The sequence below is a fragment of the Eriocheir sinensis genome, chromosome 33, assembly GCF_024679095.1.
Source record: "Eriocheir sinensis breed Jianghai 21 chromosome 33, ASM2467909v1, whole genome shotgun sequence".
Classification (NCBI taxonomy): Eukaryota; Metazoa; Arthropoda; class Malacostraca; order Decapoda; family Varunidae; genus Eriocheir; species Eriocheir sinensis.
The window spans coordinates 17,802,476-17,827,475 of NC_066541.1; the positions used below are offsets into that span (position 1 = coordinate 17,802,476).

The 25,000-nt window shown below is 44.6% G+C and overlaps 2 long non-coding RNA genes across 5 annotated transcripts in view; both read right to left on the bottom strand.

Moving 5' to 3' along the window:
- Positions 1-5,068: 5,068 nt before the first annotated feature.
- Positions 5,069-10,181, bottom strand: LOC127006861 (uncharacterized). Its single transcript, XR_007759791.1, has 4 exons — positions 9,040-10,181; positions 8,659-8,833; positions 7,043-7,835; positions 5,069-6,170 (listed from the first exon to the last, which is right to left on the bottom strand). It is a non-coding gene; the product is annotated as an uncharacterized LOC127006861 (long non-coding RNA).
- Positions 10,182-11,216: 1,035 nt separating this feature from the next.
- LOC127006818 (uncharacterized) overlaps positions 11,217-25,000 on the bottom strand; it is a 17,899-nt gene continuing 4,115 nt past the window's right edge. The window contains exons 2-5 of one of the 4 annotated variants that reach the window (XR_007759775.1): positions 18,748-18,840; positions 16,571-16,896; positions 11,880-11,958; positions 11,217-11,662 (exon numbers count right to left, since the gene is read on the bottom strand). This is a non-coding gene — a long non-coding RNA (uncharacterized LOC127006818). The other 3 variants (XR_007759776.1, XR_007759777.1, XR_007759774.1) reach the window with 3 other exon arrangements.

Sequence of the window (25,000 nt, forward strand, 5' to 3'; positions counted from 1 at the left end):
TATCAAATAGGTGTTTCTTCAGGTTCATGGTACAGAGGAGGGGTCACACTACCATCAGGGTCATAGAACTACTACTGGAAATGCCCACAACTCGTATTAAATTCTTGTCAAATCGGTGTTTCTACAGGTTCATGGTACAGAGGAGGGGTCACACTGCCACCAGGGTCATAGAACTACTCCTGGAAATGCCCTAAACTCCTATGAAAGCCTTGTCAAATAGGTGTTTCTTCAGGTTCATGGTACAGAGGAGGGGTCACACTACCACCAGGGTCATAGAACTACTACTGAAAATGCCCTCAACTCCTATGAAAGCCTTGTCAAATAGGTGTTTCTTCAGGTTCATGGTACAGAGGAGGGGTCACACTACCACCAGGGTCATAGAACTACTACTGGAAATGCCCTAAACTCCTATGAAAGAATTGTCAAATAGGTGTTTCTTCAGGTTCATGACAGAGGAGGGGTCACACTACCACCAGGGTCATAGAACTACCCCTGGAAATATCCACAACTCCGACAAAAGCCTTATCAAAGAGATATTCTAAGTGTATACATTCATAAGTATATACATACGCCATCTTGCATTGGCTCATGCTGCCCTCCTGGAGCTCATCTTTAATCCTAGAATCTAGAGTCCGGGTTGATAGGTGGTCTTCTGGACAGCATGTGGGTAGTTTTAAGCCACTCGGCGGCGGCTGAAAAAACCCAGCTTGGTGGTGGCTTGTCAACCTGGTGGAGAGAGAGACAGGGAGGTTAGGGCAGCTTAGGGTAGGGTAAGGTAGGTTAGGTAAGGAGGAGAGGCTAGATTTGGCAGGGAGGGAGAGATATGGCAGGGACACAGGCAGGGAGAGAGTGATTTGGCAGGGACAGAGGCAGGGAGAGGGAAATATTTGGCAGAGACATGTAAAGAGAGCAGGGGAGGACACAGTGCTGGGAGTTTTAGTAGAGGACCTGGAAACAGTGCTCAGAAGGGAAAGACTGATGGTTTGGACATGTAAAGAGAGCAGGGGAGGATACAGTGCTGGGAGTTTTAGTAGAGGACCTGGAAACAGTGCTCAGAAGGGAAAGACTCCAATGGTTTGGGCATGTAAAGAGAGCAGGGGAGGACACAGTGCTGGGAGTTTTAGTAGAGGACCTGGAAACAGTGCTCAGAAGGGAAAGACTGATGGTTTGGACATGTAAAGAGAGCAGGGGAGGACACAGTGCTGGGAGTTTTAGTAGAGGACCTGGAAACAGTGCTCAGAAGGGAAAGACTCCAATGGTTTGGACATGTAAAGAGAGCAGGGGAGGATACAGTGCTGGGAGTGTTGGAGAGATTGGAGGTAGAAGGAAGGAGACCAGTTGGTAGACCTAGGAAAACATGGAGAAGGTGTGTACAGGAAGACTTAGCAGTGATGGGATTGGATGAGCATTGGGCAGAAGACAGAGCAGAATGGAGGTAGAAGGAAGGAGACCAGTTGGTAGACCTAGGAAAACATGGAGAAGGTGTGTACAGGAAGACTTGGGATTGATAGGGCTGTATATAAGCATTGGGCGGAAGACAGAGTAGAATGGAGGAGAGCCATAAAGCGTCCAACCGCTCAGGAAGATTGAATTAAATGGACCTTAACCTAAATAATGATGATAATGACATTGTACTTACCAGGGATTGAGTGGTCATAGTAGTAGTAGTAGTAGTAGTAGTAGTATCAGCTGTCATGAAAGTACTATATAAGGGATTCAATAGTACACATGGTAGCAGTATAGAGGATTTAATAGTACACATAGTAGTATAGTGTAGTAATGGTAATAGTAATAGTAGTAGTCTCGGCGATCTCCTTGAGTCTGTCGTCAATGTAGATGTAGTTTCCACACCTCCACCCCCTTAGTAAGATTGATGTGGCCGAGGTCAACAACATCCGCCGAGCACATCTCACAGAACTCCTTGTCCGTTGCGAGCTTGACCCAGCCGCCAACCTTCCGCCAGCTCGATCTCTGCTGACGCTCCCTGGGAAAGGTCAGGTCAGGTTAGATTAGGTCGCGAGAGGTCATGGTGGGGTCAAACAAGGGTGGGTTATGTTTTAGGAGGCAAGTAAAGAAATGGAAAAATCACTGGGCTATTTTTTTGTTTTTTTTTGTGTGTGTGTGTGTGTGTGTGTGTGTGTGTGTGTGTGTGTGTGTGTGTGTGTGTGTGTGTGTAGTGGAAGGCAGGGTACAGGGTTCCTCTCAAGACCTTTCAAGACCTTCATCAGTCCATTACCTGGCTATTAAATGTGGTGCAGGACTTAAGTAGTAATGCAAACCTTACCTTTCAAGACCTTCATCAGTCCATTACCTGGCTATTAAATGTGGTGCAGGACTTCAGTAGTAATACAAACCTTACCTTTCAAGACCTTCATCAGTCCATTACCTGGCTATTAAATGTGGTGCAGGACTTTAGTAATACAAACCTTACCTTTCAAGACCTTCATCAGTCCATTACCTGACTTTTAATGAGGTGCAGAGCTTCAAGATTCTCTATTAGTTTCTCTTTGCATTTTTTCCCCTTTCCAATCTCCCTTTCTCTTACTGGCTCCCATTCCCTTTCCATCCCCAACATTCCCTTACAAATACCACAAGATAAACACCCCACTATCTATCACAGAGGCAGAGAAAGGCATGGGAGTGTTACGCTACCAGGCTACCAGTGAAGGCCAAATACGTGCCAACCACAGCGGACGGGTTAATGTGGAGCAGCGCTGAGGTAAATTCTTCTCACCCAACCCTTGCTTTTGTTAGGTAACCAAATACTTCCTGATACTATTTAAACATACATAATTAAGGCAACAATTATGAGATACAGAGAAATGATGAACTGGAGGTAAAGACAGAATACACAGAGATAAGAGACAGAACTAGACATTAGGCAAGAGTTATGAGATAGAGAGAAATGATGAACTGTGAGGTAAAGACAGAACACACAAAGAGAGACAGAACTAGACAGGAGGCAAGAGTTATGAGATAGAGAGAAATGATGATCTGTGAGGTAAAGACAGAACACACAAAGAGAGACAGAACTAGACATAAGGCAAGAGTTATGAGATAGAGAGAAATGATGATCTGTGAGGTAAAGACAGAACACACAAAGAGAGACAGAACTAGACATAAGGCAAGAGTTATGAGATACAGAGAAATGATGAACTGTGAGGTAAAGACAGAACACACAAAGAGAGACAGAACTAGACAGGAGGCAAGAATTATGAGATAGAGAGAAATGATGAACTGTGAGGTAAGGACAGAACACACAAAGAGAGACAGAACTAGACAGGAGGCAAGAGTTATGAGATAGAGAGAAATGATGAACTGTGAGGTAAGGACAGAACACACAAAGACAAGAGAGACAGAACTACACATAAGGCAACAATTATGAGATACAGAGAAATGATGAACTGTGAGGTAAGGACAGAACACACAAAGACAAGAGAGACAGAACTACACATAAGGCAACAATTATGAGATAGAGAGAAATGATGAACTGTGAGGTAAGGACAGAACACACAAAGACAAGAGAGACAGAACTACACATAAGGCAACAATTATGAGATACAGAGAAATGATGAACTGTGAGGTAAGGACAGAACACACAAAGACAAGAGAGACAGAACTACACATAAGGCAAGAATTATGAGATACAGAGAAATGATGAACTGTGAGGTAAAGACAGAACACACAGAGATAAGAGAGACAGAACTATTATAAAGAGGAGTGGGAGAAAGAATTTATATTAGAGTTGGCTGACGATTAGAAGTGTATCTTGGTACGTAAGGAAAATTGTGTACAGGTGTGTGAGTGCCCTATAAGGAACAGCTGGCTGGGATGATTAAGAGAGAGCGATCGAGGATTAATTAAAAAGATGAGAGGGCAATCAAGATATATATATGAGGAAGAATGAATTAACTGTGAGGTAAAGACAGAACATTTGAAACATTTAAAACATTTCTTAATAGCCCATTAGGTACAGTTACATATGTTTTTGCATGTATTGTTAGAGGCCAGCCTTTACATAACACACAGAGATAAGAGAGAGACAGAACGAGACAAGGCTATCTCGACCGGTAGGCGCTGTATTGCAATTTTGAGACCAGAAATGGCTTTGCCGTGATGTACTCTCCCAGGAAAGTCCCCATTTGCAAGGAAATAGCCCCAATAACGTAGATAGGTTTCCAGATTTTGCTCGAAAACCCACACATACGTTACACCTCCTGCTGTATGGAGACCTTGAGCAGGGATTTTATGTACCGCCCAAAAAAGTTATAAATCGGGTTCTAATGAGTGTTCTCTAAGGGCGGTATTGCAAGACACCTTCGCTTCTCACATTACCTATTCATAAAGGTCAAAGAGGGGGTCATTTGGGTTCTCATGAGTGTTTCTACAGGTTCATGGTACAGAGGAGGGGTCACACTACCACCAGGGTCATAGAACTACTCCTGGAAATGCCCTCAACTCCTATGAAGGCCTTATCAAATAGGTGTTTCTTCAGGTTCATGGTACAGAGGAGGGGTCACACTACCATCAGGGTCATAGAACTACTACTGGAAATGCCCTCAACTCCTATGAAAGCCTTGTCAAATAGGTGTTTCTTCAGGTTCATGGTACAGAGGAGGGGTCACACTACCACCAGGGTCATAGAACTACTCCTGGAAATGCCCTAAACTCCTATGAAAGCCTTGTCAAATAGGTGTTTCTTCAGGTTCATGGTACAGAGGAGGGGTCACACTACCACCAGGGTCATAGAACTACTACTGAAAATGCCCTCAACTCCTATGAAAGCCTTGTCAAATAGGTGTTTCTTCAGGTTCATGGTACAGAGGAGGGGTCACACTACCACCAGGGTCATAGAACTACTACTGGAAATGCCCTAAACTCCTATGAAAGCCTTGTCAAATAGGTGTTTCTTCAGGTTCATGACAGAGGAGGGGTCACACTACCACCAGGGTCATAGAACTACCCCTGGAAATATCCACAACTCCGACAAAAGCCTTATCAAAGAGATATTCTAAGTGTATACATTCATAAGTATATACATACGCCATCTTGCATTGGCTCATGCTGCCCTCCTGGAGCTCATCTTTAATCCTAGAATCTAGAGTCCGGGTTGATAGGTGGTCTTCTGGACAGCATGTGGGTAGTTTTAAGCCACTCGGCGGCGGCTGAAAAAACCCAGCTTGGTGGTGGCTTGTCAACCTGGTGGAGAGAGAGACAGGGAGGTTAGGGCAGCTTAGGGTAGGGTAAGGTAGGTTAGGTAAGGAGGAGAGGCTAGATTTGGCAGGGAGGGAGAGATATGGCAGGGACACAGGCAGGGAGAGAGTGATTTGGCAGGGACAGAGGCAGGGAGAGGGAAATATTTGGCAGAGACATGTAAAGAGAGCAGGGGAGGACACAGTGCTGGGAGTTTTAGTAGAGGACCTGGAAACAGTGCTCAGAAGGGAAAGACTCCAATGGTTTGGACATGTAAAGAGAGCAGGGGAGGATACAGTGCTGGGAGTGTTGGAGAGATTGGAGGTAGAAGGAAGGAGACCAGTTGGTAGACCTAGGAAAACATGGAGAAGGTGTGTACAGGAAGACTTAGCAGTGATGGGATTGGATGAGCATTGGGCAGAAGACAGAGCAGAATGGAGGTAGAAGGAAGGAGACCAGTTGGTAGACCTAGGAAAACATGGAGAAGGTGTGTACAGGAAGACTTGGGATTGATAGGACCGTATAAGCATTGGGCGGAAGACAGAGTAGAATGGAGGAGAGCCATAAAGCGTCCAACCGCTCAGGAAGATTGAATTTAATGGACCTTAACCTAAATAATGATGATAATGACATTGTACTTACCAGGGATTGAGTGGTCATAGTAGTAGTAGTAGTAGTATCAGCTGTCATGAAAGTACTATATAAGGGATTCAATAGTACACATGGTAGCTGTATAGAGGATTTAATAGTACACATAGTAGTATAGTGTAGTAATGGTAATAGTAATAGTAGTAGTCTCGGCGATCTCCTTGAGTCCGTCGTCAATGTAGATGTAGTCCCACACCTCCGCCACCTTAGTAACATTGATGTGGCCGAGGTCAGCAACATCGGCCGAGCACATCTCACAGAACTCCTTGTCCGTTGCGAGCTTGACCCGGCCGCCAACCTTCAGCCAGCTCGATCTCCGCCGACGCTCCCTGGGAAAGGTCAGGTAAGGTTAGGTTAGGTCGCGGGAGGTCACGGTGGGGTCAAACAAGGGTGGGTTATGTTTAGGAGGCAAGTAAAGAAATGGAAAAATCACTGGGCTATTTTTTTTTTTTTTGTGTGTGTGTGTGTGTGTGTGTGTGTGTGTGTGTGTGTGTGTGTGTGTGTGTGTGTGTGTGTGTGTGTGTGTGTGTGTAGTGGAAGGCAGGGTACAGGGTTCCTCTTCTTACTAAAACCTTGATTAAAAGAAAATAAATAAATATATATAAATCCTGGGACCTGTTTTATTCTTATGTTATGTAAATGGTATGTCAATTAGTGTTTCCTATCCACTACTTCTATATGCAGATGACACAGTATATATATTAGCTGTAACACACAAGGATGCCACATGTAATAACCATACTATTGAGCCAATCTGTGGGCTTATTTTCTTCAACAATGACACCTAGTCTTTCCATATGGTCTAATTCCTTCTTAAGTTTATCCCTCAGAGCGACAGGTATTTCTCTAGGGGGGTGAGCCACAGGGACAACACTTGGACCAAACTGTAATTCAACTGTTGGAAAGTTTTGTTTAGTGGGTGCAACATCTGTGGTCATATGCCGGAGAGAGACAGAAGAGGAAAGGATTATAGGAGAAGGGAACAGACCCCAGGAGACGGGACACAACCCCCGATTAATACCTGGTACCCATTCACTGCTGGGTGGACAGGGGCGTAGGGTATCGGAAAAGCCGCCAAAATTTTTCCACTCTGCCCGGGAATCGAACCCGGGCTCTCTCAGTTGTGAGCAAAGTAATTTACCTGTACCATCCAGCAGGTATCCCAGTCCCTCAAATACATCAAAGAATTCCTCCAACATACCATTTGAACCATGAATTGTAGGCAATGTCCAGCGCACACCTGTGGTCGATGCATTTGTAGGCATTGGCACCCTTCAGCTGCATGGGCAGAACCTTAGACATCTGTGGGAGAGAGAGAAAGAGAGAGATTGACAAATAATATAGAGGGAGAGGAAGATAACAGTGAGATACAGGGATTTTAACACGATAATGAGGTTAACCCGGTAGCAGTGATGGGCCAAATTTGTGGCTTTACCGTGTAGCAGCGACAGGCCAAATTTGTGCCATGATATAAACCCCAAAAAATAGATGATACATAATCTGATCGCAAATGCTTTGATATATATGAAATGGTTTGTGTGAGGGGCGATTTTTTCTCATTTTTCTCGCTTGGAGGGACCATTAAGAAACATGATCCCCGCTGCTACTGGGTTAATATCTGCATTTTTATGAGCGTTTTTTTAAAGTTCATTGCGCAGAGGAAGGGTCAGACTACCACCAGGGTCATTAAACTACCCCTGGAAATGCCCCAAACACCTATGAAAGCCTTGTCAAGTATTTTTTTTCTACAACAAAGGAGACAGCTCAAGGGCACACACAAAAAAGGAAACTATATTGTCAATTATTGTCTATAGTGTCAATTCCTGTGCAGATGACAAAAACCTGGATCTTCAAGTCCTTCCCTGTCTTAGCCTGTGGGGGGAGTCTCAATGCCCTGCCCCTGCTGTGGGTGGTGTGGGGGGGGGGGGGGGTCTGGTGCAGGGCCCACAGCTCCACCGTCAGGCTCAGGGGGTAGTCTCCAGGTCAGACAGGTGCTGGGGAGGGGGAAGGCACCATATCAGAACACTCCTTACCCTGAGAGCATGTCAAGATATGTAACACAGCAACATTCAGTAGATATGTGCCATTAAAACCTCTCTTGAACCCAGCCATTAAAACCTCTTGTAAACCCAGCTATTAAAACCTCTCTTGAACCCAGCTATTAAAACCTCTCTTGAACCCAGCTATTAAAACCTCTCTTGAACCCAGCTATTAAAACCTCTCTTGAACCCAGCTATTAAAACCTCTCTTGAACCCAGCTATTAAAACCTCTTGTAAACCCAGCCATTAAAACCTCTTGAACCCAGCTATTAAAACCTCTCTTGAACCCAGCTATTAAAACCTCTCTTGAACCCAGCTATTAAAACCTCTCTTGAACCCAGCCATTAAAACCTCTATTGAACCCAGCCAGTAAAACCTCTCTTGAACCCAGCTATTAAAACCTCTTGAACCCAGCTATTAAAACCTCTCTTGAACCCAGCTATTAAAACCTCTCTTGAACCCAGCTATTAAAACCTCTCTTGAACCCAGCTATTAAAACCTCTTGAACCCAGCTATTAAAACCTCTCTTGAACCCAGCTATTAAAACCTCTCTTGAACCCAGCTATTAAAACCTCTCTTGAACCCAGCCATTAAAACCTCTTGTAAACCCAGCCATTAAAACCTCTCTTGAACCCAGCTATTAAAACCTCTCTTGAACCCAGCCATTAAAACCTCTCTTGAACCCAGCTATTAAAACCTCTCTTGAACCCAGCTATTAAAACCTCTCTTGAACCCAGCTATTAAAACCTCTTGTAAACCCAGCCATTAAAACCTTACCTTATCGCTTGTGTGAGTCTTCCCCTGCATAGGAACAGCCGCGTCATCCAGGGGTAGACCAGGGAATCAACCACTCATATCCACAGTAGACCAGGCAATCGACCACTCCTCCAGGGGCCGGTAGACCAGGAATTCAACCACTCAGCGGATGACCAGTGTTGTGTAGCTCTCCAGTCTGAAATCGAGGGAGTTTGTAACCTAACCGATCATGGATATTAATCAGTGTTTTTACTCGAAGACAAACTGTGTGCGATGAACATTCAGCGACTTGGAAATAATCACTGGATATTTACGACACAATAACAAAAATATCTGACATCACACCTGAACCATAGGATACCTGTGATATTATCCATGAAGGCAATTAGGGCACTCACTCACCAGGACGTCTCAGAACAAGTGCGCCGAGGACTATTATCGAGGCTAACATGGCGGTAGTCCGGGGCGTGGAACCTCATCAACGGTAGCGGTGTGTTCTGTGGTTGAGGCTCGGCCGTGGAGGTTTCTTGTAGACCCGGGTGGATGTGGTAATGCCCGGGTGGAGCAGCAACGGCCATAGAGGGTTGGGATGTACACTGTAGACTCTTATGTATACTGTAGAGTCTTCCATGGCAAACGCTGCCCGTTCTTTACTAACTAGAGAGAGAGAAAGACACAGAGAGATTGAGAGATAGAGAGACAGACAGAGAGAGACAGAGACAGAGAGAGAGATTGAGAGAGAGAGACAGAGCAACACACACACACAGACGTACACACAGTGCAGTGAGGGAGAATTAAGCAACACACACACACAGACGTACACAGTGCTGGGAGGGAGGAAGGACAGGCAGCACGGCGGTACATTGTTTATTACGGAACGAAATTCACGTTACAGCTGCAAGGTGCTCTCAACCACAATGCCTTACAAAACCAGCAGTAGTTACCTCCTCCTGCTGCAGCGACCTCCCCAAGACGGAGGGCCCCCAGACCCCGCCCAGCGAGGATGCGCCTCCCCGGCCACCTGGTCAAAGCCTGGTCAACCAGTCAGCCAGAGAGGTGCGCCCCCGCCGACAGGGCCCAGAAGCCTTCCGCATCGGGCGGGTCACCACAGCCGCCTCTTCTTGCTGCTCAGGAACACAACAGGCTAAAAGGCAACAGTTACACACACGGACATATAAAAAAAAGAAATCCTAACCGACATCTCAGAGGGAGACGCCCAAAGGCGGCAGACTCAAACGCAGAACGGAAAACACCCGTTCTGTGAAAGAGCCAACCGTTGTACCCCTAACACCCTAGGCCCCACCAGCCTCCTCCTGTGAGGAAAACTGGTCCTCAGTTTGGGCAGCTCGTAAGGAGCTACCCTGACGGCAAAGCTGTAACACAGACTGGCCCGCGTACAACTCCGCCGCCTAAACTAACACCTTGCCAGACCTCCCTACGGGAGAATCTGACATCTATCTGCGCGTCTTTCAAGCGTTGCTCCGACTCCCTACCCGCCCGACCACCCGTCCGCCCGCCCGTTCCCACTGACGCCCGCCCGTCCGCCCATCCGCCCCGCGCCCACAACCCGCCCGCAAGCGTGCGAGCAGAGGTACGACGAGCGTCAGTGCAGCGGAACGTAGCGTACGGGTTCCGTGCGTTCGTACGTGTAGCCGTACGGCTCAGCGTAGACGCTGCTGCCTGCCTACCTGACCGAGGGTGGGGTGCCCGCCCGACAACCCGACCGCAAGGTGGCCTGCCTACCTATCTGATGGCCCGACTGACAGCCTTACCACCAGATAGCTTGCCTGTCACCTGCTAGCCTGACTGCCAGGTGGCACACCCGCCCGTCGGCCTGATGGACAGACGGCCACGCCCATGCCTTCCTGACACAGTGATTAGCTAAGTCCCCCGCCAACACCCCACACAAAAAAAAGACACTCACACAAAAAAAAAAACTCACACACCCTACATAACCTGCACCGTAGTGCTACCCCAAACCTCAGCAGCTCCCGCGTTGCACACCGCCACCGCCGTTGGTCGCCCGGCAGCATCCACCCAGCGCCTCGCACACAACAGCTAAAGAGCTAGGGAGGAAGGGGGTTATGGGGAAAAAAACATACATAGAAATCAAATCCTCGCAGTCACACCGCAACACACAGCCCCAGGTCAAACACACGGCAGCCCTGCCCACACACCCACAAACACACACAGCACACACTAAACCAAATCCCGTGGATATACCGTAGTGACGTGATGTGTTGTCCTCGCTTCACTCGACTCCGGACTGCCACACACACACACACACGCTAGCTATTGGGTATAAACACACGGTAAAAAGGCATAGAAAAAAGACATCCTAAATAAAATAACACACACAAGCACTCAGCGGGGTTTGGGAGGCAGACGGAGGAGGGCCAGTTGGCATGGGAAAGGGGAATCGCCCTGCCCAGGAGATGGATATGGTCTTGGCACCCCCCCCCTGGCGTGAAGGTTACCCAACACACCAGGCGGTAAGGCTCGACACAACCCAAATCCCAGGAGGCTCATCCCCCCACCCACTTCCAGCCCACCCACCATTCTACCCCACCTCCCTTACCCACTAAGTACCCACAGACATACACCAAAAAAAAGACTCCACTCCCATCAGACTCCTTGGAAGAAGGCAGCCTGATCCACCTAATAAAAAAGCCAGGCTCAACCTTACGGAAGAGTCTGGCAAAACGTCGGCGGAGACAACGCGAAAGACTAACGCCTGGCCAAGCAGAGCCCGACCGCTCTGACCCCCGGAAGAGAGGCCAGAGTAGCTAGAGTCGGCTTCCTCCTACGGAGAAAACCGACAAAAAAAACTTCAGACATCTCGGAGGGAGACCGTCTGAAGGTGGAAGACTCAAACGCAGAACGGAATCACACCCGTTCTGTGAAAGAGCCAACCGTTGTTACACCTAACACCCTAACACCCTAACACCCTACACCAGCTAAACAAACACCCTACACCCTGACGTGCTGCTCCCGCGCTGCGCCGATGCTCTCCGCTTACGCGCCTCTGAAAGAACAAGACCGACTTAGACACAACCCAGGAGACTGACGGAGAATTAGACACACTATGAAAATTATACAAGAGCAACAGTATTTAATGATCTCATTATTTGACCGACTATCATTTCATTACTATTATTGGTATTGTTATATTCATTACTATTATTGGTATTATTATATTCATTACTATTATTGGTATTATCATAATCATTATCATTGTTTACCTGGGCGCCAGAGGATACAGGCAAAGGGTGACACACACGGCCACCTCCATCAACGTGTCTCTCCAGGCGGGGCAACACACTGGAAGTACAGGGAGACTCAGACATGCGGAGAGGCAGCGGCAGAGACATCCAGACATCTTGGCTCAGACACAGGTGGCTGCTCCATTAACCCGGCAGCAGCGACAGGCCAAGTTTGTGGCTTTACCGTGTAGCAGCGATGGGCCAAGTTTGTGCCATGATATTTAAACCCCCCAAAATAGATGATGCATAATCTGATCACAAATGCTTTGATATATATTATGAAATGGTTTGTGTGTCCAAACTCCTTATGCAAGAGTTAAGAACATAAGGAGTCTGCAAGAGGCTGGTTAGGCTATACAAGGCCATGGCTTTATCTAACCTCTTCTTGAATGTATCTATGGTATTGGCACCCACAACATGGCCCCCAAGCCTGTTCCACTCATCCACCACTCTGTCAGTAAACCAATTCTTGCCTATGTCTTTGTTGAATCTGAATTTGTCTAACTTAAAACCATTGCCACGCATCCTACCTGGCTCTTTTACTATCAAAATCTTATTGACATCCCCTTTATTAAATCCCTTCATCCATTTATAGACTTCGATCAAGTCTCCTCGCAACCTTCGCCTTTCTAGCGAGTGTAGATTTAACTGCTTCAGCCTGTCTTCATAAGGCAAGTTTCTCACCCCCTGAATCATCTTTGTCATCCTCCTCTGTACAGATTCTAACACCTTGATATCCATTCTATAGTAGGGGGACCAGAACTGAACCGCATAATCGAGATGAGATCTAACTAGTGCTAAGTAAAGTTTGAGGATGACTTCAGCACTCCTATTGCTTACGCTCCTTGAGATGAAACCAAGTACTCTGTTGACCCAATTTTTGGCCTGAATGCATTGAGCCCTAGGACGGAGGTCAGCACTCACTAGGACTCCTAAGTCTCTCTCAAGCCCAGACCTGCTTAGAGGAGTGCCATTTAAGGAGTAATTGTGTGAGGGATGATTCCTACCTACACTCAGAATGCTACACTTCCCAACATTGAATTCCATCTGCCACTTCCCCGCCCAATCATATAGTCTGTCAAACTCATCCTGGAGAACAGTAGCGTCCCTGTCTGATTGGATTACACTACTGATCTTGGTATCATCTGTGAACTTGCTGACATCACTACTAATTCCTGTCCAAGTCATTGATGTAAATAATAAAAAGCAGAGGACCCAGCACCGACCCTTGTGGGACTCCACTCGTAACACTGCCCCATTCAGATTTTTTACCATTGATTTGCACTCTGCTTCCTACCACTGAGCCATGCCCTGATCCAGTTCAAAACTTTACCAGCTACGCCGTGAGCCTGTAATTTTAGTAATAGCCGGTGATGAGGGACTTTGTCGAACGCTTTACTGAAATCTAGATACATTATGTCATAGTTTTCATCTCGGTCAACCGCCTCGATTACTTTAGTGTAGAAGGACAACTAGTAAGGCAAGACCTATCCTTTGTGAACCTATGCTGTGAATCATGAATTAAATTATGCTTTTCTAGATGGTCCAGAATGCTCCCGGCTATAATTTGTGGCTTTACCGTGTAGCAGCGACGGGCCAAATTTGTGCCATGATTTAAACTCCCCGAAATAGATGATGCATAATCTGATCACAAATGCTTTGATATATATTATGAAATGGTTTGTGTGAGGGTGATTTTTCTCATTTTTCTCGCTTGGAGGAACCATTAAGATACATGACCCACGCTGCTACCACCACCACCAGGTTAAGGTCAAAAAAATTGTAATGCCAAAATTTAATTAAGTATGGGAAAGATAGAAATTAGGGAGGATAAGTAGTTTTAAGTATTTTTAAGAATGTATAAATTCCATCTGTGTCTCTTCCATACTTAATTGAATTTTTCTTAAACTAAAAATGGTTGTCATCACCGATCTCCTCTATTATGCATATATAATCATTTTTGCAATTCCTAACATTATATACTCATTTAAATAATTTTTCACACATATATATAAATACTACTCTTACATATACCCAATACTGTCCAACCCCTTATGCAAGAGTTAACCAGCATCTTCATTCTTTCATCCCTATACTGTCCAAACCCATTATGCAAGAGTTAACCAGCATCTTCATTCTTTCATCCCTATACTGTCCAAACCCATTATGCAAGAGTTAACCAGCATCTTCATTCTTTCATCCCTATACTGTCCAAACCCCTTATGCAAGAGTTAACCAGCATCTTCATTCTTTCATCCCTATACTGTCCAACCCCTTATGCAAGTTAACCAGCATCTTCATTCTTTCATCCCTATACTGTCCAACCCCTTATGCAAGAGTTAACCAGCATCTTCATTCTTTCATCCCTATACTGTCCAACCCCTTATGCAAGTTAACCAGCATCTTCATTCTTTCATCCCTATACTGTCCAACCCCTTATGCAAGAGTTAACCAGCATCTTCATTCTTTCATCCCAATACTGTCCAACCGCTTTTGCTAGTTAACCAGCATCTTCATTCTTTCATCCCTATACTGTCCAACCCCTTATGCAAGAGTTAACCAGCATCTTCATTCTTTCATCCCTATACTGTCCAACCCCTTATGCAAGTTAACCAGCATCTTCATTCTTTCATCCCTATACTGTCCAACCCCTTATGCAAGAGTTAACCAGCATCTTCATTCTTTCATCCCTATACTGTCCAACCCCTTATGCAAGAGTTAACCAGCATCTTCATTCTTTCATCCCTATACTGTCCAACCCCTTATGCAAGTTAACCAGCATCTTCATTCTTTCATCCCTATACTGTCCAACCCCTTATGCAAGAGTTAACCAGCATCTTCATTCTTTCATCCCAATACTGTCCAACCCATTATGCAAGAGTTAACCAGCATCTTCATTCTTTCACCCCTATACTGTCCAACCCCTTATGCAAGAGTTAACCAGCATCTTCATTCTTTCATCCCAATACTGTCCAACCCATTATGCAAGAGTTAACCAGCATCTTCATTCTTTCACCCCTATACTGTCCAACCCCTTATGCAAGTTAACCAGCATCTTCATTCTTTCATCCCTATACTGTCCAACCCCTTATGCAAGAGTTTACCAGCATCTTCATTCTTTCATCCCAATACTGTCCAAACCCATTATGCAAGAGTTAACCAGCATCTTCATTCTTTCATCCCTTACACTGGTAAACCCTGGAGCATCCTTCCTGTGTCTATATCTCCTTCTGCCTTTGATTTGTATTCTCTCACGAGGAATGACGTATCGAGACACCTCTCCTCCCGAAACTGACTTCTCTTTCGGCCGCTCATAACTTTTGTCTCTGAAGGAGCAGCAATTAACCCAAGAACATCGCCAGACCCTTTTCTGGGCTTTCACGAGTCATGGCTGTGGTACGGTGGACCCTAAAAAGGGCTCGCCATAAAACCCTTGATTCAAGCTAATTGTAGGTGGTTGTGGCATACCTCAACCCACCATGCATGATAAGTGGTGCAGTAAGGTCACGGCAGACTGAATTAGCTATCCATACAGTAAACACGTCAAATTCTTTAAAGTAGACAACAAGCGACTCTCGGCTAGATGCCACGGGTTAAGCCCTTCCCGGCGGAGGATCTATATAGAGACGTTTGGAAATTGGGACTTTTTGTCGGCGCGTCTGTGTACAGACGTTTGCTCTCATTTCCCCTCATTAGATAGTATCATGGCGCCACTATAAACACTCGCCTGCGCCAGAACGGGCTGCGCCGACCCCCCCAAAAAATAGAAGATTCCTTACTACTGACAAAATGAACAAAATAAATTATTATTAGGCATCTCAAACCCCTGGACACTTGCCAACATTGCCTCTCAAGGACAGTCACCCTTGTGCCTTGTTGGATATGTGTAATGCCCCGACGAGCTTCTTTTCTAAATCCTTCCTATTTCTCAACACGTCCTCTGCGTGTATCGAAATAACACGAGAAATTAATCAAGATCAGGGTATTCGCCGGCTGCCTGGGATTGAACCCGTGACCAGCGTGACGGGAGAGCCACTCCTTACCGAGTCGGCCAAAGAGGTACCCCCCTGGCTAAGTGGGTTATGGGAGGCTCGTTCATCAGGCCGTCGCCGCACTACATATGCAACGCACATCAGCTGACACTGGGAATTTTTGCATTTTTCCTAGTTTCTTTTATTATTATAGTCTATCATGTCAAGGAGTAAGAGACCTCTTGAGCCGGAGGAAATGACTCCTTTGGCAGCTGAGGATATAGATGCTGATTTTTTTGGATGATTTTGATGATCCTGACTCATGTACCATCAGTGGTTACACTCTAAACCTTCATTTGAATGTATCAATATACATATAACCAGTCCAACTTAACCCTTTCATTGTTAAACGCTTGCAGTGGGCATTAGGCGTATTTGCTGGTGGTGCTAAACGCTCACTGCGACCACCAGCCGCACTAAAATCTCCCGTGTATGAGAGAGTTCCAAACAGTAATTCTCACAACACAGGATTGACAAGTGAGTGTTTTCTACTAAACTTGGTGGAAAATCATGTCAGCCCTGCTGCCGGGAAGGGGTTAACGGGCTTTTTCTAAACCTATTTTCTCATTGCCCTAGAGTGGTTTCTTTAGCTGTAAAAAACAATATCCATTATCCACACAACTATATCAAAATGCTTACCGGTCTCCCCAGCTGAAGAGGTCACGGACAGAGGAGGTCATGTGCGCCTCCCCAAACCCATGTCCCCCGGCGTCCATCTCCCGGAACACTGCCACACAAACAAACGCTAGCTATGGGTATAAAAAAAGATTACGTGCAAAAAGTTCACACACAAAAAAATACATCCTAACAAAATAATAGTGCGAAGGCATACCGCCAACGCACACACACACACAATCATACGACAGGCCTGCCATTCACACACAGACGCACACACAAGAGAACCCACTTAACCAAACCGTTGGTGTCGTCGCGATGAGTCCTCTGCATGGTCCGTCCGCGGCATCCTGGAAAAACAGAGAGGCATATTAGAAAAGGGAACATTAAGGGCCGCTTCCACAGTCCATCATGGTCTTTGTAACACTCCCGAACCAAGCTATAGAATCCCATACTGTTCAAAATGGCGCGGTCTTCGATGACACACTAAATACAAAGAGCTTTTCCTGTATTGTGTTGTCAAATTTGTAAACTTGAATATAAACACCATCTCAGCTCACTCGTCTCTCAATCTCATCTCCCTTCCCCTCCCTTTCCTACGTACCATAAACACACAAGAACTTTCCTGTATAGTCTCATCAAACTTGTGAACTTGAATATAAACAGGATCTCGGCTCACTCGTCTCTCAATCTCATCTCCCTTCCCCTCCCTTTCCTACGTACCATAAACACACAAGAACTTTCCTGTATAGTCTCATCAAACTTGTGAACTTGAATATAAACAGGATCTCGGCTCACTCGTCTCCCAATCTCATCTCCCTTCTCCTCCCTTTCCTTCGTATCATGACAATATAAGACCTTTCCTGTATAGTCTCGTCAAATTTGTGAACTTGAATATAAACAGGATCTCGGCTCACTCGTCTCCTAATCTCATCTCCCTTCTCCTCCCTTTCCTTCGTAGCATAAACACACAAGACCTTTCCTGTATAGTCTCGTCAAATTTGTGAACTTGAATATAAACTCCAGACACCATACAAGGAAATTTCAAAGGCTCTGGTATTGGTTTCGGAGCTTACTAACCCATCATGAGGAACTGTGAAACTGGGCCTTAGACACAGATGCAGAATTATAGCCATGCAAAAGGCAAATTACTTATATATAGTACATGAAACTGGCCATCACGGGGAGTTAACTTATGGCAAAATATATTACTAACCCCGGAAATTAAGTGAGACTGAAAATTTAAAGAAGCATTATGTGAGAGAGCACCGTGCAGGGCTTAGTAACAAGGATTTCGGTTAATTTACATTCACGTACGGATTGAGATATCGGCAAGGCTTGAAGCTGCCGATATCTTTACATGGAAGAGGCGCCTGGCTGGGACCGACCATTATACAGTGACAAAACAAACTTGGACTGACAATTATACAGTGACAAAACAAACTAGGACTGACAATTATACAGTGACAAAACAAACTAGGACTGACAATTATACAGTGACAAAACAAACTAGGACTCACAATTATACAGTGACAAAAACTAGGATTGACAATTATACAATGACAAAAACTAGGATTGACAATTATACAATGACAAAAACTAGGATTGACAATTATACAGTGACAAAACAAACTAGCAAGCAGAGCCGGGCACCACAAACACACTGGAAAGAACCTTGAGCAAAAGATAACTTAGACATTAATTAAAAGGAAAGAAGGGATGAAGATAGACAGAGGAGGAGGAGGAAGAGAGAGAATGGATGATAGGAAATAGGATGCAAGATTTGACCGCCAGAAAGAACGTCACTCAAAGGATAACTTAGACATTAATTAAAAGGAAGGAAGGGATGAAGATATATATATAGAGAGGAGGAGGAGGAGGAGGAGGAGAGAGAATGGACGATAGGGAAATGAGATGCAAGATTTGACCACCATAAAGAATTATAAATGTTAATTAAGCAAAAGATAACTTATTCATTAAAAGGAAGGAAGGGATGAAGATAGACAGAGAGGAGGAGGAGGAGGAGGAGGAGGAGGAGGAGGAGAGAGTAAATTTAAGACTAGAAACAATCACTTGATATCATTTAGTATTCCATAATGTTGCCGAGCTCTGCACACTAGTCACTCCCAATGATTAGACAGCTAACCAGTGATAACCTATCCTCATTAACACACTGTTGACATTTGTTGGCCTAAATTGACCTATCTATCTTGGTGTGACTCTCCGTGATGTCTCCCCTGCTTGGCCCGGCATCTCCGCGGTCCCACACGAGTCCGGCCTCCGTCACGGCAGCTCTGGGAAGACAAAACATATCTGACAGAAAACATACTGCATGACACACGAGGCTGGTCCATATACATACTGCATGACATTCTCTCCAGTGACTCTCTCTATCATCTCTTTTTCTCTCCATCTCTCCCCGTGTCTCTCTCTCCTGTTACCTACATCTTGCTAAGCCAACACATCCATCACCATTAAGCCAACACATCCATCACCATTAAGTCAATACCCCCATCACCATTAAGCCAACACATCCATCACCATTAAGCCAACACATCCATCACCATTAAGTCAATACCCCCATCACCATTAAGCCAACACATCCATCACCATTAAGCCAACACATCCATCACCATTAAGCCAACACATCCATCACCATTAAGCCAACACATCCATCACCATTAAGCCAACACATCCATCACCATTAAGCCAACACATCCATCACCATTAAGCCAACACATCCATCACCATTAAGCCAACACATCCATCACCATTAAGCCAACACATCCATCACCATTAAGCCAACACATCCATCACCATTAAGCCAACACATCCATCACCATTAAGCCAACACATCCATCACCATTAAGCCAACACATCCATCACCATTAACACCACTAACCATGGGTACATCATACCCGATTTTGAAAAAAAAAAAAAAATTAAAGTTTTAATGGAATAAAGTTAAATTAAGGGACTTCAAACTTTTTATCTTGACTTAACATTAAGAAGAACTGAAAAACTTTGTTTTTTATTAAAAAAACAAAAAAAAAAAAAATATAAAAAAATAAAAAAAAAAAAAAAAAAAAAAAAAAAAAAAAAAAAAAAATTATCATCCGATGGCTTCCAAACTTCTTGTATGGCCTCCCAGGTCCTGTGATCCACTGCACAGGTGATCACTAAAACGTACAAAATATGTATCCTAGGGACATGTACAACACATCCATCACCAACCAAAACATCCATCACCATGTAGGCCAACACATCCATGAGCATTAAGCCAACATCCATCACCATGTCAAGCACATCCATCACCATTAAGCCAACACATCCATCACCATTAAGCCAACACATCCATCACCATTAAGCCAACACATCCATCACCATTAAGCCAACACATCCATCACCATTAAGCCAACACATCCATCACCATTAAGCCAACACATCCATCACCATTAAGCCAACACAGCCATCACCATTAAGCCAACACATCCATCACCATTAAGACAACACATCCATCACCATTAAGCCAACACATCCATCACCATTAAGCCAACACATCCATCACCATTAAGCCAACACATCCATCACCATTAAGCCAACACATCCATCACCATTAAGCCAACACATCCATCACCATTAAGTCAATACACCCATCACCATTAAGCCAACACATCCATCACCATTAAGCCAACACATCCATCACCATTAAGCCAACACATCCATCACCATTAAGCCAACACATCCATCACCATTAAGCCAACACATCCATCACCATTAAGTCAATATCCCCATCACCATTAAGCCAACACATCCATCACCATTAAGCCAACACATCCATCACCATTAAGCCAACACATCCATCACCATTAAGCCAACACATCCATCACCATTAAGCCAACACATCCATCACCATTAAGCCAACACATCCATCACCATTAAGCCAACACATCCATCACCATTAAGCCAACACATCCATCACCATTAAGCCAACACATCCATCACCATTAAGCCAACACCTCCATCACCATTAAGCCAACATCAATCTCCATTAAGCCAACACATACATCACCATTAAGCCAACACATCCATCACCATTAAGCCAACACATCCATCACCATTAAGTCAATAACCCCATCACCATTAAGCCAACACATCCATCACCATTAAGCCAACACATCCATCACCATTAAGCCAACACATCCATCACCATTAAGCCAACACATCCATCACCATTAAGTCAACACATCCATCACCATTAAGCCAACACATCCATCACCATTAAGTCAATACCCCCATCACCATTAAGCCAACACATCCATCACCATTAAGCCAACACATCCATCACCATTAAGACAACACATCCATCACCATTAAGCCAACACATCCATCACCATTAAGCCAACACATCCATCACCATTAAGTCAATACATCCATCACCATTAAGCCAACACATCCATCACCATTAAGCCAACACATCCATCACCATTAAGCCAACACATCCATCACCATTAAGCCAACACATCCATCACCATTAAGCCAACACATCCATCACCATTAAGCCAACACATCCATCACCATTAAGCCAACACATCCATCACCATTAAGTCAACACATCCATCACCATTAAGCCAACACATCCATCACCATTAAGCCAAAACATCCATCACCATTAAGCCAACACATCCATCACCATTAAGCCAACACATCCATCACCATTAAGCCAACACATCCATCACCATTAAGCCAACACATCCATCACCATTAAGTCAATACATCCATCACCATTAAGTCAATACCCCCATCACCATTAAGCCAACACATCCATCACCATTAAGCCAACACATCCATCACCATTAAGCCAACACATCCATCACCATTAAGCCAACACATCCATCACCATTAAGTCAATACATCCATCACCATTAAGCCAACACATCCATCACCATTAAGCCAACACATCCATCACCATTAAGCCAACACATCCATCACCATTAAGCCAACACATCCATCACCATGAAGCCAACACATCCATCACCATTAAGCCAACACATCCATCACCATTAAGCCAACACATCCATCACCATTAAGCCAACACATCCATCACCATTAAGCCAACACATCCATCACCATGAAGCCAACACATCCATCACCATTAAGCCAACACATCCATCACCATTAAGCCAACACATCCATCACCATTAAGCCAACACATCCATCACCATTAAGCCAACACATCCATCACCATTAAGCCAACACATCCATCACCATTAAGCCAACACATCCATCACCATTAAGCCAACACATCCATCACCATTAAGCCAACACATCCATCACCATTAAGTCAATACCCCCATCACCATTAAGCCAACACACCCATCACCCTTTTTTTTTTCTCTCTCTCTCTCTCTCTCTCTCTCTCTCTCTCTCTCTCTCCCTCTATCTCTCTCTCTCTCTCTCTCTCTCTCTCTCTCTCTCTCTCTCTCTCTCTCTCTTATTCTCTCTCTCTCCCTTATTCTCTCTCCCTCTCCCTCTCCCTTAAGCCAGCAGTGAAAACCCTAACAACTCTGAACACTCCAAGGACTGTCTTACCATAGATCACATTAATGGCCAATCCCTACTCGCAAACTTTGATGAAATAAAAATGTTAATGAGTGACAGAAATACAGATATTCTTTGCGTCAGCGAAACATGGCTCTCCCCTTACACTCCCGACACATACATCAACATTCCCAATTATAAAGTGTTCAGGTGCGACGGCGGCCGAGGTGCAGGTGTCTGTCTCTATGTTAGTGATACCCTTGCTTCTGAAATAATAGACACTAAAATAACTAAACAAACCGGGACTGAAGACATATGGGTCCGAGTGCAGTGCAGGATATTACCATCTGTCATAGTAGGATGTATTTACAGACACCCAAAGGCACTCGCTAATTCATATGATCATATAACTGAAACTATACGATCTATTATGCTTCATGAAAAAACATTCCTAGTACTAGGCGATCTAAATGACGACCTTCTCTCGCCTACCAGCAAACTCTCACGCTTACTAAAGAATAATAAACTAACACAACTAATAAGCAAACCCACACGACTAACCCCCACCACTGCTACACTACTGGATGTAATGATAACCAATAACCCTGACCTCATATTACAGAGTGACGTAATCCCTATCGCTGATCACGAGCTTATCACAGCCACAGTCAATATGAAAAAGCCAAAACGAATACCAGTTATAAAAACATTCAGAGACTTAAGATAAATTCTGCGAAAGCCTGCTAAACAACGTCACCGAACTGAATCAAATATTAAACACGGATAATGTTAATGACCAAGTGAGCATACTAACTTCAGTGTTCACCAGATGCTTAGACAACCTTGCTCCAATGGTAACCCGTGAAATAAAACGGCCCCCTGCTCCCTGGATCAACAATGAAATTAACGAATGTATAAATCTCAGAAATACAACACAACGTACCTCAAAAACAACAGAAAAGATAAAATACTACAAGACAGGTAGAGATACCTGAAGAAACGCGTAAAAACCCTAATTAATATGTCCAAAAATAATTACTATCAGTCCCAACTCAAAGATTGCAAAGGTAATACGTCTGCCACCCTGAAAATATTACATACGAGATGAAAAAAAACATAAATTAGGACTTGCATCGAAAATAACAGCTCTGAGGGCGTGGTTGTCCCTTTCTGGGCCAAGGCAACAAAGTTTTGCATATTCACACAAAATCTCGCGGCACTCACTCCCATACACTTTACAATAAGTGCTATGGCCGGACAATCCCACTGTCCGAATCATCACCCCTCTCCCCTACTTAAGGACAGGGCTTGTAGGTGAGGGCGGGATTCGAACCGAGTCCAACATTTACGTGGGCGGGTACGGAGCACAGACACATAACATGGAAGTGCTGAGGGCGGGATTCGAACCGAGTCCAACATTTACGTGGGCGGGTACGGAGCACAGACACATAACATGGAAGTGCTGAGGGCGGGTATCGAACCGAGACCCGGGAGATACATAGTCGGGGGCCGTAACACATAAACACTTAGCAGATACGGGAGCAGCGGGTTCAGGCGAAGAGCTCCCGCCACCAACACACAGAATGAGGATGAACGGAGACTTGTCGAGGAGGTGGAGGTTTGTGAGAGACTGAAGGGCTGACGGAAGGTACAGGGTGCAGAAAGGAAGGGAGTGCGCTTGTCCCGCCAACTCTTCTTTGTGTGTGTGATAGTTGTTCGGCGTAGTCCGCTTGTTTGCCTGTTGGTGGGGGGGGGGAGCAGGCCTCTAGTTAACGGTCGTGTGTGTGTGTGTGTGTGTGTGTGTGTGTGTGTGTGAGTAATAGTTGTTCCGTGTAATTCGCTTGTTTGCCTGTTGGTGGGGGGGGAGCAAGCCTATTGTTAAGGGTTGTGTGTGTGTGTGTGTGTGTGTGTGTTAACGGCCACTTCGAATGTCGTGTAAGCCCAGGGTGTGGCGTCATGAGACATCCGGGTATCATGAGACATCCCATATCCTCATATACCTGAATTTCAACAAGGTACCGTGTCTTTTGTCGTCTGCTTGTCGGGGTCTGTCCCACCCAAGTTTATTTATTTTATCATGAAAGCAAATGATGACGTATGTGTGTGTGTGTGTATATAACGAGGATATTAACAATCACTCTTCTTCTTCTTCTTGTGACCTAATAAGCCTTGCATCGCTATTTAAGTCCTCATTAGTACTGTTTTACACTTAGATGCTTCACTTAGTCACTCCATGATAGTAAAGTTTACGTTCCGCGATGGTAAAATATGGATATGGGATGTCTCACGACACCGGATGGCAGATGACACCACACCTCTCATAATGTTATACGGGCTAGTTAAACGTGTGCGTGTGTGTGTGTGTGTGTGTGTGTGTGTGTGTGTGTGTGTGTGTGTGTGTGTGTGTGTAATTTATCATATCCTGATCACGGGCCCGATCCGAATAAGCTCATTACAATTATAAATGTCCTGGATATTTTAAGATATCCAGGCTATTAACATTTCAGTATATTTATTTTAGGGAATTCGTCATCTTCCAGGGCTTTAGGTTTTTCTTTTATCATAATGTATTCTGAAAATGTCTCAAATAAGTAGTTTCATATATTTATCAAACTTTGTAAAGCTTAATTTTTAACTATTTTTTTAGCCAGTAAAGACACAAGAGCTCTGTATATTTTAGTGACTATATAAAGATTTTACTGAAGTGCTGAATGTGGACTAGAAATTGGAAATGTTCTTATATTAACGGAATTATTAGCATTCTTAAATAACTTCCGATTTATGTATGATGTTTTGGTTTTATGTATATTTGTGGTCAATAAATATCTATCTATCTATCTGTCAGTGTGTGTGTGTGTGTGTGTGTGTGTGTGTGTGTGTGTGTGTGTGTGTGTGTGTGTGTGTGTGTGTGTG